General features: G+C 58.0%; 1 long non-coding RNA gene across 1 annotated transcript; it reads left to right on the top strand.

Moving 5' to 3' along the window:
• Positions 1-4,714: 4,714 nt before the first annotated feature.
• On the top strand, positions 4,715-9,756 carry LOC139043477 (uncharacterized). Its single transcript, XR_011500567.1, has 3 exons — positions 4,715-5,088; positions 6,991-7,391; positions 9,269-9,756. It is a non-coding gene; the product is annotated as an uncharacterized lncRNA (long non-coding RNA).
• Positions 9,757-14,444: the final 4,688 nt, after the last annotated feature.

Raw genomic sequence — 14,444 nt, 5'->3', positions numbered from 1 at the left:
GTGGAGACCTGGGGAAAAAGCAACACGGAGAAATCTACCCTCTAGAACTGAGAAAGAAGCGCAACAGAGGCTAGCTCAGGTGGCAATCTTTAAGCAAAAAAAATAAGATAAAAAAATACAATGGCGAGGAGACCCGGTGAAAAAGCAACCCTGAAAAAGGTACCCTCTGAAACTGAGGAAGCAGGGCAACAGTGCCTAGCTCAGGTGACAATCTTTAAGCAAAAGAAACACACAAGGGCGTGGGGAGCTGGGGAAAAGGCAACACTGAGAAATCCACCCTCTGAAACGGACGAAGATGGGCAACAGAGGCTACCTCAGGTGGCAATCGTTAAGCAAAAACAAAACCCAAAGGCATGGAGACCTGGGGACAAAGCAACCCTGAAATATCTACCCTCTGAAACTGAGGAACATGGGCAAGAGAGGCTAGCTCAGGTGGCACTCGTTAAGCAAAAACAAAACACAAAGGCGTGGAGACCTGGGGAAAAAGCAACCCTGAAATATCTACCCTCTGAAACTGAGGAAGATGGGCAAGAGAGGCTGGCTTCAGGTGGCAATCTTTAAGCAAAAGAAACACACAAGGGCGTGGAGGCCTGGGGAAAAAGCAACACGGAGAAATCCACCCTCTGAAACTGAGGGACATGGGCAAAAGAAGCTAGCTCAGGTTGCAACCTTTAAGCAGAAAAAAAACACAAGGGCGTGCAGACCTGGCAAAAAAGCCACAGTGAGAAATCTACCCTCTGAAACCGACGAAGATGGACAACAGAGGCTAGCTCAGGTGGCAATTTTTAAGGAAAAATAAAAGGAAGTGCGTGGAGACCTGGGGAAAAAGCAACACGGAGAAATCTACCCTCTAGAACTGAGAAAGAAGCGCAACAGAGGCTAGCTCAGGTGGCAATCTTTAAGCAAAAAAAATAAGATAAAAAAATACAATGGCGAGGAGACCCGGTGAAAAAGCAACCCTGAAAAAGGTACCCTCTGAAACTGAGGAAGCAGGGCAACAGTGCCTAGCTCAGGTGACAATCTTTAAGCAAAAGAAACACACAAGGGCGTGGGGAGCTGGCGAAAAGGCAACACTGAGAAATCCACCCTCTGAAACGGACGAAGATGGGCAACAGAGGCTAGCTCAGGTGGCAATCTTTAAGCAAAAGAAACACACAAGGGCGTGGAGACCTGGGGAAAAAGCAACACGGAGAAATCCACCCTCTGAAACTGAGGAAGATGGGCAAGAGAGGCTACCTCAGGTGGCAATCCTTAAGCAAAAACAAAGCACAAAGGCGTGGAGCCCTGGGGACAAAGCAACCCTGAAATATCTACCCTCTGAAACTGAGGAACATGGGCAAGAGAGGCTAGCTCAGGTGGCACTCGTTAAGCAAAAACAAAACACAAAGGCGTGGAGACCTGGGGAAAAAGCAACCCTGAAATATCTACCCTCTGAAACTGAGGAAGATGGGCAAGAGAGGCTGGCTTCAGGTGGCAAACGTTAAGCAAAAGAAACACACAAGGGCGTGGAGACCTGGGGAAACAGCAACACGGAGATATCGACCCTCTGAAACTCAGGAAGATGGGCAAGAGAGGCTAGCTCAGGTGGCAATCGTTAAGCAAAAACAAAACCCAAAGGCGTGGAGACCTGGGGAAAAAGCAACCCTGAAATATCTACCCTCTGAAACTGAGGAAGATGGGCAAGAGAGGCTGGCTTCAGGTGGCAATCTTTAAGCAAAAGAAACACACAAGGGCGTGGGGAGCTGGGGAAAAGGCAACACTGAGAAATCCACCCTCTGAAACGGACGAAGATGGGCAACAGAGGCTAGCTCAGGTGGCAATCGTTAAGCAAAAGAAACACACAAGGGCGTGGAGGCCTGGGGAAAAAGCAACACGGAGAAATCCACCCTCTGAAACTGAGGGACATGGGCAAAAGAAGCTAGCTCAGGTTGCAACCTTTAAGCAGAAAAAAAACACAAGGGCGTGCAGACCTGGCAAAAAAGCCACAGTGAGAAATCTACCCTCTGAAACCGACGAAGATGGACAACAGAGGCTAGCTCAGGTGGCAATTTTTAAGGAAAAATAAAAGGAAGTGCGTGGAGACCTGGGGAAAAAGCAACACGGAGAAATCTACCCTCTAGAACTGAGAAAGAAGCGCAACAGAGGCTAGCTCAGGTGGCAATCTTTAAGCAAAAAAAATAAGATAAAAAAATACAATGGCGAGGAGACCCGGTGAAAAAGCAACCCTGAAAAAGGTACCCTCTGAAACTGAGGAAGCAGGGCAACAGTGCCTAGCTCAGGTGACAATCTTTAAGCAAAAGAAACACACAAGGGCGTGGGGAGCTGGCGAAAAGGCAACACTGAGAAATCCACCCTCTGAAACGGACGAAGATGGGCAACAGAGGCTACCTCAGGTGGCAATCGTTAAGCCAAAGAAACACACAAGGGTGTGGAGACCTGGGGAAAAAGCAACACGGAGAAATCCACCCTCTGAAACTGAGGAACATGGGCAAAAGAAGCTAGCTCAGGTTGCAGCCTTCAAGCAGAAAAAAAAAAGACGCAAGGGCGTGGAGAGCTGGCGAAAAAGCAACACTGAGAAATCTACCCTCTGAAACCGAAGAAGATGGGCAACAGAGGCTAGCTCAGGTGGCAATCTTTAAGCAAAAAAAAAAAAATAAAAAAATACAATGGCGAGGAGACCCGGTCAAAAAGCAACCCTGAAAAAGGTACCCTCTGAAACTGAGGAAGCAGCGCAACAGTGCCTAGCTCAGGTGACAATCTTTAAGCAAAAAAAAAAAACAAAAAACAAAAAACAAAAAACAAAACCCACAATGGAGTGGAGACCCGGGGGAAATCAACACTGAAAAATACAAAAAGAATGGAAGACCAATAGACAGAGCAGGCACTTTCACCTGGGGTGGAGGAGGTATGCATGGATGACCGATAAGCGCATGAAAAGATGTGAGCTGTTCCCTGGAAAAGCAAGTGAGAAAATTAGAGGGAGACATTGTGGGGACACATGGGTGAGACTGCCTTCTTCCAAATACCGGAACAGGATCAAACTGCTAGTCAGGTCGCGGAGAAGCCAAGTCAGTCACTCACGCCTCACTGGTGGTGAAGGGAAACGGTATGGCCTCTGTGAAAAAGGGCGTGGCGGGTTCCAAAACTGACACGCCGCGGAAACAACCACCGAAAGTGGCAACCTACATAAGCCTTTGGTGTATCTTGCCTCCTAAGAGCGTCTGTATGTAGCTGGAGCCTTGGGTCGTTAAGGCTTCCACAGTGATCTGTGGTGGGTGGGTGGGGGGGGGGGGGGGGCCTTGGGCCTTGGGGGTCTCCGCTGGACCTCCAGGAAGTCAGCTTTTGTGGAGTCCCGTGAGTCCTTCCAGGGAGGGAGGCATCCAACCCGAGGGTGGTCTGGAGGGCACCACTCCCACCACTCCCGGGGGCTGGGGCGGGGGGCGGGGTGGGGGCTGCGGCCACGTTCCTGTTCATTCACACAGAATCCGGGGCATGAATGTTCTTAGCAGCTCTGTTCCACACAGCCCCACACTGGAAACCACACAGACGTCCTGCGAGTCCCATCCCTTGCTCATGTCGCCGGGGCTCCGGAGGAGGGCCACTCTGTAAAAGCGGCCGCCAGATGGCGCCCAACGACCGGCGCGGAGGGGTCAGCGGGAGGGAACCGGGTCACCAGCCAGCGAGAGTGCACAGCCTGAGCCCACCGCCGGGTCAGGTCTCTCTCTGTCTCTGTCTCTGTCTCTGTCTCTGTCTCTCTCTGTCTCTGTCTCTGTCTCTGTCTCTCTCTGTCTCTCTCTCTCTCTCTCTTTCTCTCTGGGCCCGCTTGGGGCGGGCGGGAGGTCACCACGTGAGGCCCCAGGGTGTCCACCTCGGAGCTCCCAGGCAGCACAGGGCAACCCTGGGCGCAGAAGGAGGTGTTGGAAAATCGGCGGGGAGGGGGGTGGGGTGGGTGGGCTTGCCAGGAAGGGGACAGACTCCCCACGTGACTTCTGGGCCGGGCCGGGCGCGGGGCTGCCGGCTGGCTGACGCGGACAGAGGTGGAAAAGTCCCCGGAGATGCCACGGGGCAGGCCGGGGCTGCCGGCCCCCGCTTCCCGGAGCGGCCCGAGCACTTCCCGGGCTCCCGGGAGGACTTAGAAAATCACGGCGGGGTGGGGGGTGGGGGTCGCTGTCAAACCGAAACCATGCACGTCATCAGAGAAGGACCGTGACGACGGAGGAATTGTCCGCAGTCTGTCAGGAATTGTGTGCAGCCTGTCACTTCCGGCCCAGAGGGTCTCTCTAAGGCAGACGGACAGACAGAGCCCACAAGTCGTAGAGGAAAGGACCGAGCCGCTTGGCCGCGGAAAAGTTTACAACACAAAACAGGTCTCCCTCCGCACGGGGCCACAGCAAAGCCCAAAGACGACACACGGGGGGGAGCATGGGTGCAGATGCACGTGTGGTGATAAGAATATGGATTTCAGCAGGGCTTCCCGTCCTCATCAACAAGCAGAAGCACCCAAATGGTGGGGGTTGGGGGGCAGAGACCTCACAGCCATTCCCTCCACAAATCGAGTTCCCCGGGACATCCTCACAGCGCCGTGCTGTGAGTGTGTGTGGGTGTTTAAAATGGAGTAAATGTGGACGTGGAACTGCTCCGTGAAACCAAAATAACAACAGTCGTAGATCTTCTTTGGTCATTTAGAAAATTCTTTTTTTTTTTTTTTCCCCAGCGGTGCACGTATTTCCCTTCCAAAAAAGAAGAACGGGAAAGGAGATGTTAAAGGCAAGCAGAGAGAGGAAAACTGTTGCAAAACAAAAGCTGAGCTCCCGTCCGAGGGAGGCCTCCTCCATTGGAGGCCTAGGAAATCATTCTGACAAAATGGAGGATCTCTGTCTTTGGTGTCGATTCCCTCAGAGGTCAAGAGAAACCTTTTCCAATGTCTTTATCAGGAGGAGACTAGAAGTTAGAGAAAAGTATCCTTTCGGGAGTGAGAAAAACAAATTCTGATTTTGCATCAGCTTCCCTCCGATCTTGAAACTCATTGACTTGATTCCATTCTGTCGACGGAAATAATCCGGAACCAATCTATCCGTGAAAATCGGGGTGCGTTTATTCTGAGCTAAAATGTGAGGACTGTGGCCCGGGGCCTTTCTTCCCGAAGGAAGAGAGGGTGCCCGGGAAGTGGGGTGTACAGAGTGCTTCTAGACCCCCAGAGAGGACGTTTCACATAGGATCGAAAGGTCCCTTGGATGATAGTCGCGAGACTGCTCTGTCGGCACAGCGATCGACAGACACTGCTGGGTGGCAGGTCTGTTGTCTGGGCCTGGGTGGTCACAGGGGAGCCGGATGGTCAAAGGTGAGCGCAACCATCCGCTCCTAGCCTAAGGAAAGATGCCTCTCCTTAAGGAAAGGCCCGAGCACGGGGAAGCTGCTCCTTTCCCTTAAGGGCATTGGTTCTTGCCGTAGGAAATGTGTAAAGCGGATCTAGGATGCGATGCGTGCTCGACGGCCACGTCAGGCCCTTTTCGAAAAACACTGTCAGGCCGAATTAGGCCGACACCCAATGGCTTCCTCATAGACTCCCATAGATCCTATCGCTCGCCATTTCTATCTGTCCACTCGTTCCAATTTTAGGCCACTTGACCACGAACAGGCCTTTTTCTCAGATTATTTTCCCCATGAAACTTTGATCACCTTTTCACAGACAAAACGATCTTTACTTTTTAGGCCCTCTTGCCTGAAGGCAGCCATCTCACTTTCCTTGAACACAAAGATGTTTCCCATATTCACTTTTAGTGGCTTTTTGTTTTGTTTTGTTTTGTTTTGTTTTGAGGACGATGAGCCCTGAGCTAACTGCTGCCAATCCTCCTCTTTTTGCCGAGGAAGGCTGGCCCTGAGCTAACCTCCGTGCCCATCTTCCTCTATTTCATATGTGGGACGCCTACCACCACGTGGCTCGCCCAGCGGTGCCACGTCCACCCCCGGGATCCGAACTGGCAAACCCCGGGCCGGCGAAGCGGAACAGGCACACTTAACCAGCGCGCCACCGGGCCGGCCTAGTGGCTTTCATCGCATTTGTTAAGTAGATTTTTTAACCCTCACGAACCTTAATTTTGGTGAAAACTAAGAAGCCAGCAATTAGGAACTGTCCTTCCCATGAGCATTCCGTCGCTTGGCCAATTTCTAAACACTTGGCCACTTTTAGAAACATGGGATTTCATAGGTTTATCTTTTCCTTCGCTTTATTTGATTTCATCTCACTTTAGTTTTTGGGTGAGGAAGATCGGCCCTCACAGAGCTAACGCCTGTTGCCAATCTTCCGTTTCTGTTTTTTTTTCCCCCCTCCCGATTTTTCTCCCCCAATCCCCCCCATGACATAGTTGTCTATCTTAGTTGAGGGCCCTTCCAGTTGTGGCATGTGGGACGCCGCCTCCACACGGCCCGACGAGCGGTGCCGTGTCCGTGCCGTGCCCGGGATCTGAACCGGCAAAACCCTGGGCCGCCGAAGGGGAGCTTGTGAACTTAACCACTCGGCCACGGGGCCGCCCCCGTCCGTGGACTTTTTTATCACCTGATTTCACCTCGCAAAACTTCAAAGCTTCAAGTTATCAGAGAGGTTTGGGAAGTTGTTTTTATTTATTTAATTAATTTATTTTTCGAGGAAGACGAGCCCCGAGCTGACACCTGCTGCCAATTCTCCTCTTTTTGCCCCGGGAGAGTGGTCCCGAGCTAACATCCGTGCCCATCCCCCTCCCCTTGATAGGCGGGACGCTGACCACAGCGTGGCTCGCCAAGCGGCGCCACGTCCGCACCCCGGATCCGAACCTGCGAACCCCTGGCTGACAAAACGGAACGTGCGAACTTAACCGCTGTGCCGCCGGGCTGGCCCTTCGGGAAGTTATTTTCAGGACACGGGCCATAAACTAGAATCACCGCTACAGGTTTATCGGAGCGACATCAGCGTTCGTGGTGGATTGAGTCGTCCCCTCTGTCTCTCCCCTCCAGGGCACAACCAAAGGGACGTCTATCGACCCACCCACCAAGGATTCCCCCCCCTCCCCCCGCACGGCACAGCAGGATGCCTGAGAGATCCACGCAGCCCTACAGCGGCAAGTCACATTCGCACAGTCAAAATTCAATGGCAGAGACAAAACGTTAAGGTCAGTGAGAGGGAAGAGAATAACCGGCCCAGGAGCAACGGTGTGAAGAACACGGAGAAGACGGGTCCTAGACGCCGGGGTCCCCGGAGCAGCGATTTCATCAGAGGCCCGCAAACGTCCACGATCTCCACACCACGTTTATGGCCGACTGCGTGCGTGGGTCCTTTGGAATCGACCAGGCTACCGTCCGGGCCACTTTGGGACATCGTGTCCAGCTGCCCCGAGCGGTGGAGCTGTCGTTCAAGTGTAAGATGGGGCCCGTCCGGGGAGAGAATGGGGACGGGGAAAGGGAGGCCGCGGGAAGTCACAGAGTCTGAGGTGTTCGGGGGAGACTGACTCTTCTGAAGTGGAGGTGGTAGAAGGAGAGCAGCAGGATTTTTGGATTTTTGTTCCCTCTGTTAGGTATCTGGGTCCGGAGGAGAGTGGGGCGGGGGGGGGGGGGCGGGTGGTGGTGGTGGTGGTGGGTGTGAGGCTGAGGCGGGGCTGGTGTTTCCTTTCCGAGTCAGGTGGAAGAGCTCCTCCAGTGGAGGTTTTTAGACAAGGGGTCTGGTCTGGCAGGATGGGAGGTTGCGGGTTGAGCCACAGGGGAATCTGTCGTAGCTCAGACTCGGGCCTTTGAAGAAATAGACAGAGAGAGGAGTTTTGCTCTGTCTGTCACCGCAGCCGGCACCTCAGGAGCAACAACAGGAGGCTTCCCGAATGAGTGAAGGGGCAGGAGCCAGCGTGCCCCGTGCCTCTCTCAGCCCTGCGCCGGCAGGGAAGGAAGCAGGCAGGCAGGCCTCAGGGCTACTCCCGTCCTACTGCCCGGTGGTCCCTGTCCCGGCCCCGCCCCCACTCTCCCCCTGACCCTCACCGCTCCCCAGCCCTCTTCTCAGCCAGAGAGGCGATGGGGGGGGGGCGGTGCGGTCCCAGAACAAGTTTCCTCTCATCCGCCATCATCTTGCCACCCTGACGACTTGGCCTGAGATCCGGCCTAGGCTGTACCCTGAGATCCGGCCTAGGCTGTACCCGTGTGTGGTTTTCCTGTGGACAAGGGGGCCGGTTCACCATTTCGGAAGAAACCCCTAGCCTTCCACTGCCGAGTCGCCAGCCTGGGAGGGGGGAGGGGGGAGGGGGGAGGGGAGGTCAGGCCCATTCATTCCGATGGGCCTGGCGTCAGGGCTTCATTCAAGTGCAGGAAGCTCTCTCCCATGGCCTCGGGCTTTTTTCCATTGAACGGCTTTCTTCAATTCCCCCACCCTTAGGCCGCAGTCCACCAAGGGCCGGGAGGCAGGGAGGGAAGATGTTGGGGCAGGGTGGCTGTCTGAGAAACTCGCCTCATCTGGGGCAGAAAGAGTGCCCCCCTCCTTTCTCTAACCCTACTAGACTGCTTGAGGATCACGGACGGTTTGGCTCATCGATGAGCCCTGCGTTATGGGCCCGGCAAGCAAACTCCTAACGGGCAACCCGCCGCTCTAGGCGTGTGTGGGTTTTTTGATCTTTCACCTTCAAGTTCGCACGACATCGGTCCGTGTCCCCCGCCCCGGCTTCCCATGGGAAATCCTCCGTCTCTTTCCACAGACTCACTGGCGACTTCACACAGTGCCTGCCTCCTCCTCCTTAGGAAGGAAGGAAGGAAGGAAGGAAGGAAGGAAGGAAGGAAGGAAGGAAGGAAGGAAGGGAGGGAGGGAGGGGCTGACCCCGTGGCCGAGCGGTTGAGTTTGCACGCTCCGCTTCAGCGGCCCGGGGCTTGGAAGGTTCGGATCCTGGGCTCGGACACGGCACCGCTCATCAAACCACGCTGAGGTGGCGTCCCACACGGCAGAACCAGAGGGACCCTCAAAGAGAATATAGAACTAGGTACTGGGGTGCTCTGGGGAGAAGAAGAAGAAGGAGGAGGAATAAAAAGAAAAGAAAAGATTGGCAATGAGCTCGGGTGCCAGTCTTTAAAAAAAAAAAAAAAAAAGAGGAAGAAAGATGGACAAACAGGAACGAATCCCACTGACGGCACCTCCAAATGGTGGGGGGCAGGGGGGTGGGGGGGGTGGGGAGTGGCATCATCGGGCCAAGGGTGACTCTAAGCGTGATCCCGCGGTTGTGTTATTTGACATTTTATCGAATCGATTTATTATTTTATTTTTGAGGAAGATGAGCCCTGAGCGAACATCTGCCACCAATCCTCCTCTGTCGGCCGAGGAAGACTGGCCCTGAGCTGACATCCGTGCCCATCCCCCTCTACTTTCCAGGTGGGACGCCTGCCACAGCGTGGCTCGCCAAGCGGTGCCGGGTCCTGCGCCCGGGATCCGGACCGGCGAACCCGGGGCCGGCGGAGCAGAACGTGCGAACTTCACCGCCGCGCCACCGGGCCGGCCCCCGGAGTTGTTTTGAAAATCCAGTAAGGGGCTGGCCCCGTGGCCGAGTGGTTAAGTTCGCGCGCTCCGCTGCAGGCAGCCCAGTGTTTCATCGGTTCGTTCGGATCCCGGGCGCGGACACGGCACTGCTCATCAAACCACGCTGAGGCGGCGTCCCACATACCACCGCTAGAAGGACCCACCGCGAAGAACACACAACTACGTACCGGGGGGCTTTGGGGAGAAAAAGGAAAGACAAAAAATAAAATCTTCCAAACTCCAATAAAACTTTGAGTGAAGACGACGAGGAGGATGCGAAACGTATCTCACGCCTCCGAGCCGAGCCGTCCGTTTAGGTTTAGGAAGGGGGACGAGGACCCTTTGTAAGCGACATCCCTTTTTAAGCACCATTCTAAACCACAGAACAGAACTCCCTCTCCTCGACCCGGAGCGAGGAGGTTCCTGGGTGTGTCAGAGAGGGTCACGTCCTCTGCAGCACGAACGAACCGCCAGGGTTCGGCCACGGGAAAGAATTTCTTCCTCTCCAGGGGGACTAAAAGTCACCGACGGCAGCGGGCGTAGGTGCTATCCTTCCCGTCCAGGAAAGGCAGGGAGAACTTCAGCCGTGAAGAGAAGGAGGTCTTCCTCACTCCCCGTTTTGGGAGGGCCCCTTTGGCAGGGGAGTTTTGTCTCCTGATTTCAAGTCAGGAAGAAAAGGGAGAGAGAGAGAGAGAGAGAGTGTGTGTCCTTCTCGTGCCAGGTCGGTCTGAGGGGGACCTCCTCTGGTTTCCTCCCTTCCCAGGGAACGCCGTTCGCTCCTTCTTCTAGAAAAAGCTCCCAAAGCACCACCGCCCAGGATGGTCGACCTACGCCCATCGTCCCTCCTTTCCCAATCATTTCTACCGCGACAGAGGGACAGAGGCCCCTGCCCCATCCCCATCCCCACCCCCACCCCCATCGCCTGCCTCCTTGATGGCCAAAGGAGCTGCCTCTGAGAATGGAACGGGGCTTGGAAACCTTCTAGAGGGGTGACTCTCACCTGCCTGCCTGCTGGGAAAAGCACCACGCTGTCCATCGGACTGCTCTTTTGGGCAAACGTAGGCGTGCCACATAGCGATCGACAGCTATGGCGGGGGGGGGGGGGGGGGGGGGCGGGGTGGCGTGGTGGTGCCCAGGATCCACGACACGTGACGGCTGCGGAGCACGACAGCCCTAAGACCTTGAGGGAGACGGGGTGGCGCGTGAATCCTTTCGGAACGAGAACGACAGGAAACGCTGACGGGGACGTGTTCTCCTCTCGAGAACACACCAACGCCTCGCACGGTGTCTGACCCGGGGTGCCTCTGACTTTTGTCATCAGAGACGATCCTCTCGACCGCCCCTCACGCTTTGGGGAAAAGGGGAGAGGGACTCGGTAGCACGGGAAAAGCCATCCATCCGCCCTTCCTTTCCGTCTTCACGGCTCCTTCTCGTGGAAAACGAGGAAGCCGTCCAGAGGAACGGAACACTGACCCGGGCCAAAGCGTGGCCCAGCCTGAGCCTCCAAAACCTTCTGCTAAGTGAGAGGTGCCAGACATCCAAGGCGACCTACGTTGCGATTCCACACAGAGGAGAGAGCTAGAACGGTCCAACCCTAGAGGGCGACAGCAGATGGCGGCGGCGGCGGCGGCGGCGGCAGCGGTGGTGGTGATCGTGGTGGGGCAGATCCGGGAGTGGGGCCGTTTTTTCTTTCGGGGGGAGGGGATGGAAACGGAAACCTTCTGGAAATAGATAGCCATGACGGATGCGCCACCTTGGGGAGAGAGACTCCCGAAGGCCACTGGCTTGTGCCCCGTGGAAAGGATGGATTCGGTGGGATGGGAATTCTACCTCCGTGTAGAGCGTGTGGTAAACCACGAGGTAGGTGGGTGGGTGGCCTCCCTGCCTCGCCTCCACCTAGACGTCCACACACAGAGACCGACGAGGGAGGGAGGGAGGGAGGGAGGGAGGGAGGGAGGGAGGGAGAGAGACAAGACTGACAGAGGCCGAGGCCGAGGCCGAGGCAGTGAGCGAGTAAGTGATCGACCCTGGCCATAGGGATTCCTCAGAGGGCGTCTCTTGGCTCCCCAAACGAAGAATGTGTGTGGAGATCGAGAAAGATCACCGACCTAGGAGAACCAGCAAGACTTCCTCACCCGCCAGAGAGCCGCTGGGCCCCTGCCGTCCCTGCCACCGCCACCCCTACCCCTCGCCTTTGGCAGCGACGCCAACGAAAGGCAGGCAGACGAGTGGGAGAGTCGTGTGGTGGTGTCCCCCAAGGAAGGTGGGTCCATGCCGACGAGCGGTCGTCGGCGTGTGGAAAAGCCAGAGGCGGGCTGACTAGAAGGAGGGCGTCCTGGAGGAAGGGGCCAGGGTGTGAGGGAGAGAGGCCTGTTCCTCTTCCCCTGTCGGTCCCAAGTCAGGGGCCCAAAGGAGGAAAGCTGTCCGTTCCTTTCCGACTCGGACGGTTCGGGCGGAACCGACCGATCCCCGCGGCGGCGCAGTCGGGGCTTTCTGGACCAGAACCCCTCTCTCTGTCGCCTTTCGACCACACGCACGCTTTAGAGGCCAAGGGAAAATGGATCGGGTCTCTCTGTCTCTCTCCCTAGAAAACAAGGGGCCGGGGGCCGAGCCCGTGGACGAACGGTCAAGTAGCGCCCCCCACCCCGGCCCCCGGCTTCGACGGCCCAGGTTTTCACCGGTTCGGATCCTGGGCGCAGCCCCAGACCCAGCATCGCCCTTCAAGCCACGCCGAGGCGGCGTCCCACATAGCAGAAACGCGAAAGACCTACCACTGGAACCTACAACTATGGACGGGACGGGACGGGACGGGGCGGGGCGGGGCGGGGCGGGGCGGGGGTGGGGGGGGCGGCTTTGGGGAGCAGGAAGAAAGAAAAAATAAAAGAAACACAAGGACGGTCATCGCGATAGTTCTTTCCACTTCCATCCATATGTTAACAGGACCCAAGTTTCCCGACCTCCATTTGGATGTATGTTAACTAAATGGAGAAGCTATTCAAAGGACTCCTCTAAAGAAGTCCACGTTCTTCTTTCTAAATGATAATGAAAATCATTGTCACCACCGCTCTTCCGACCCTCCATGTCCAGACGGCCTCCCGCCCCTCCCCATCCCCAACTCCCGCCCCGCCCCGCGCCGACCCCCGACCCCGGCATTCTCCACGCCCACCTTTCCCTCTCCACTCCTACCCCCCCCCGTCCCCCGCCGCCCGGGACACCGCACCCCGCGCCCCCCCCCCCCCCCCAATCCAGGCCGGGCCACCTGGTCGACCTCCTCGAACACTATATAAGAGGATGCCGGGCAGCAGGTGGCGCCCGACAAGCGGCCTCCTCACCGGCCGGACGGATCAGCCTCGCGGGGGCGGGCGATGGGGAGGCGTTCGTCCAGGTCAGGTCAGGTCGGGGGAGGGAGGATGGCGCGCCGGCCGGCCTGGTGCGTGGCCTGGTCCCGATCCACCCCGCGTCTCGTTTCTCGGGCCGGGACGAGTACAGGCGGGGAGGCCGACTCGGTCACGGAAAGCGGCCTTGGGGAGGTTTTGGCGAACGTCCCTGTCCCGGGGCCGTCTGCCGACTAGGGGACGGAGTCCTCCTCCATGCTCCTTCTCGCCCCCAGTCGGGCGGGTTGTGGGTCGCGCGGTCGACTTGGCCATTTCCCCGGAGGCATCCTGCCTGCCGGGGCTCCCTCCCTCGGGCCGGTGCGAGCGGTCCTCGGGCGGCCCGGGAATTTGGGCCGCAGCGAACGAACGAACGAAGCCCGTCCCTCCTGCGTCGGCACCGATGAGACACAGCCCTGGTGGATGGAGCCGCTTTCCTCGGGTTTCCTTTTGCTTTCGGCCGCTGCTGCCACCAAACCTCCCTAAACGATAGGAATGAAAACGGGAACCGTTGGCATAATAAAAGCGTTTTGGTTGGCGTGTTTCTTGGCTTTTGGGGACTCGAGAGGTATGATGGATGATCTCCGATTGACGTTGGGAAGGTCTATTTCATCCCAGTCGCACGAACCCCGAAAACGTGGCGGCTGGACGAGGGAGGGAGGGAGGGAGGGAGGGAGGGAGGGAGGGAGGGAGGCCAACCACGGGATTTCCGCACGACCAGCTGATGGACACGAGCGCCCCGTGAGCCGGGCGGAGGGCAGCCGCCCGGGTCTCGCAGCTACGTGCCCGCGGAACCCTCGGGACTGCGAGAAGCCGGAGCGACCCGCAGCCATGTGGCGCTCGGCGCGGACATCTGGTCGACCCGCGCGCCACGGGACCCGGGGCCCGAGTCCGGGCCGGGCCGCCGGTCGACCCGGCAGGGCGGCTGCCCCGGGGGCCTCGCGGCTGCTCGTCCGCAGCCTCCAGGGAGCCCTCGGGGCTCCGAGAAGGCCGAGCGCCCCGCGGCCCCACGGCCCCGCGGCGCTCGGTGCGGACATCTGGTCGACCCGCCCCCCCCCCCCCCCCCGAGACACGGGGGTCGGGTCGCCGGTCGACCCGGCAGGGCGGCGGCCACGGCGGCCTCGCCGCTGCTCGTCCGCCGGGTCGCCGGAGCCCTCGAGCCTCCGAGAAGGCCGAGCGCCCTGCGGTCCCGCGGCGCTCGGCGCGGACATCTGGTCGACCCGCGCGCCGCCGGACCCCGTGGCTACGAGTCCGCGGGGCCTTCGGAGCCGACAGAGGGCCGGGAGCGCACCCAGAGCACCCAGAGCACCCAGAGCCCCGGGACCCGGCCCCGAGCGCCGCGGACATCTGGTCGACCCGCGCGCCCCGGTCCGGGGACCAAGTCCGAGCCGGACAGCTGGTCGACCAGGCAGGGCGGCGGCCCCGGCGGCCTCGCGGCTGCTCGTCCGCGGCCTCCGCGTAGCCCTCGGGGCTCCGAGAGGAGCGTGCGCCCCGCGCGGACATCTGGTCGACCCGCGCCGCCGCCGGAACCCGGGCCCGGGCCCGGGCCCGGGCCCCGG

This window comes from Equus asinus, unplaced genomic scaffold, assembly GCF_041296235.1.
Source record: "Equus asinus isolate D_3611 breed Donkey unplaced genomic scaffold, EquAss-T2T_v2 contig_255, whole genome shotgun sequence".
NCBI lineage: Eukaryota > Metazoa > Chordata > Mammalia > Perissodactyla > Equidae > Equus > Equus asinus.
This window is presented reverse-complemented; position numbering and strand designations above follow the sequence as displayed.